At 44.5% G+C, this 2963-nt stretch overlaps 1 pseudogene; it reads right to left on the bottom strand.

The window, feature by feature from the left end:
- Window positions 1-703: 703 nt before the first annotated feature.
- Window positions 704-821, bottom strand: LOC126268414 (5S ribosomal RNA; annotated as a pseudogene).
- Between the last annotated feature and the right edge of the window lie 2142 nt (window positions 822-2963).

Genomic DNA, 2963 nt, shown 5'->3' with positions numbered 1-2963 from the left:
TTAAGACGAATAGCCAGCGACTGGTTATTCCATAGTCGTGAAGAAAATCAGGCAAGGGCACTATGTGTGCCTACAGACAGACAGCACGCGCGTCCCGATACCATTGTTGGTTTCAACAACTCTAGTACACTTCCCGACTGTACATGGCCCTTGCCCAGTGAAATTACACCGGATGCATCTCAATGAAAGGGAAGAATGTATTTGTCGGCAGATAGGCACCTCAGAGCGCTATGTAATACACTGCACACTTCTCACACAGGCCAGACATATAGAGTACACATACGAGGACTTACACATTGAGATTAGAAACGAAACTGCAGGAAATGAACTGATAATACCGCAAACTCGATCTCAAAGTCCGTTCATCTTTAGTTCACAAAACAATGATAAAATAGACCTGACATGAGACCCAGGACAGACCAATCAATCGACATGACAGACGCCTCATAGAAAGATGGCTGCACTGACCGAGCAACAATATAAACTAAACTAAACTTCGTCCAAACATGCCTTGGAAGGCCCAACGGTACCGATCGACCGCCGTGTCATCCTCAGCCCACAGGCGTCACTGCATGCGGATACGGAGGGGCATGTGGTCAGCACACCGCTCTCCCGGCCGTATGTCAGTTTACGAGACCGGAGCCGCTACTTTTCAGTCAAGTAGCTCCTCAGGTTGCCTCACACGGACTGAGTACAACCCACTTGCCAACAGCGCTCGGCAGACCGAATGGCCACCCATCCAAGTGCTAGCCCAGCCCGACGAAGTTTAACTTCGGTGATCTGACGGGAACCGGTGTTACCACTGCGGCAAGGCCGTTGGCCAAACAACAATATAGGCTATGATAACGACAACGTACTTTACGAAATCACACGGTACATTATTGCACCTTGAGTCACATAAAATATGTAAAGTCAGCATATAGCATAGTAAGAACACGAGCCAGCGGCAGGGGCATTGCTCGATTTCTTTCTGACCTACCGAGATATCTGCCTTCCCCACCTCACCCCCCTCCGCCATCCAGCTTCTGGACTTTGGTGGAGGGAGGCAATCTACATCTCACCTCTAACCTTCTAATCTTTCCGATCGTCTTTAAACTGCAAACTGAAGGTTTCAAATTTTCAGTAGCTATAATTTATGTTTCATGCTTTGTTCCAGTAGTGAAAGAAAAAGCTGAAAATCTTTACTTTCCTATCTTTGTAATTTTTTCTTCTAAATTACTGACTTTAACACCCTCAGCTTCCTTTAACTAATTTAATTTTCTTTGTTACTCATTGTCATCCCTCTGATCTTTTTATTTCTGGAAACAATATTTGTCTGTAATGTGGAGCAACCTACATAATTACACGAAAAATCGTAAAATGTACTTCATGTTTTAAAACATTGGATAACAGGTCTTTAAATGTGCAATATATGAAATGAAAAAAATGCAGAATACTACATTAGTCCAGCGCTAGTAATTCTAAATTTGGTCAAGATGGAATACGAGGGTTTAACATCCCATCTATGATGAAACCATTTCAAACGGATCTCCAACTCGGATTGCGCAAGGATGAAGAAAGGAACCGCAATATTCTTTTCAAAGGACCCATCGTTGGATACCCTTTAAGCGACTTCATGACACCAAGAAATATCTAAATCTGACAGCCTGGACGGGAACCTGAACCGTCCACTTCCTGGTTGCGAGTCACGGAAAACTAAAGATAACCTTGGAGAAAAAAGCACCGGCTGTATGAACATTAAGAGCTCAAATAGTATGTTAGAACACCCAGAGAAGAGAGGTATGAAAGGTGAAAGAGCTACATAGAAGAACTATACTAAAGCAACACACTTAAAGACAAAACTGGGACCACAACCTCACCACGGAAAACACGCCCAGATCGTAACACCACCTTCTCCGTACTTCACTGTTGGCACTGCACATGATGGCAGATAACGTTTTCCAGACACTTGCCAAACCCAAATCCTTCGATCGGACTGCCACAGATGATAGCGTGATTCATCACTCCAAGTTTCTAGTTTCCAGTCATCCACCGTCCCTTGGCCTCGCTCTTTACACGACCTCAAGCGTCGCTTAGATCTGACCTGCAGAAATGTGTGGCTTATGACGAGCTTCTCGACTACCCCACCCAATTGTTTTTAAATTCCTATGAATAGTCATTATGCTAGCTGGACTGTTGGTAACATTTTGGATCTCACGAATGGATCCCTCTGCTGATTTCACGCAATTTTTTACAGCCACCCTGAGCCACGTTGTCTGTTGGTTATCTGTGATTGTTCTTTCGCGTTCCATTTCACGGTCATACCACCAACTGTCGACTTTGGCCACTTTAGAAGGATTGAAATGTCCGTGACTGATTCGTTACTCGGGTGGCATCCAGTGACCAGTCCGCGTTCGAAGTCACTGAGCTCTCCTAGCTGACTCATTGTCAGTCTACTGTACTGCTTCTCTATTGCCAACACACCAGAGGATAATCTATTGGTCAGTTCCGCATTACATAGGGCAGACCGGCTGCTTTTGGCCAGATAATATATGTTGATTCAGAAGTGGTCCACAGGGTACATATCGCTTTGATTGCAGGGATAGTATTCAGCACAACTGGGCAAGACTCCCTATCTCCACGACTTCGTTGTTTGATCCCATTGCGACTGCTTCGTACTCGTCCCTCTTCTCTTCTTCTCACTCAAGCGTCAAATTCTTTTTCGAGACCGTTGACCGTGCTGTCAGATGTGGAGATGTTATCATTGCTGGTATAATCAATGATAACGTCCATAATCTCCGTATACTCTACTGAAGGTACAGACTCATAGACCGTTGTCGATTACTGAGAACAGGACACAATCGTCATCTTCCCTGTACAGACCGATTTCAGTGTCAGTTTACGTATCCCTCCTCTCCTAAAGACATTCCACTACCGACGAATACAAACAAGCTAAAATTAGAACCTAATCGTGCTTTCAATAA

This window comes from Schistocerca gregaria, chromosome 4 (genome assembly GCF_023897955.1).
Source record: "Schistocerca gregaria isolate iqSchGreg1 chromosome 4, iqSchGreg1.2, whole genome shotgun sequence".
Taxonomy (NCBI): Eukaryota; Metazoa; Arthropoda; class Insecta; order Orthoptera; family Acrididae; genus Schistocerca; species Schistocerca gregaria.
Note: the sequence above shows the minus strand (reverse complement) of the source record. Positions and strands in the feature narration are given on the sequence as shown.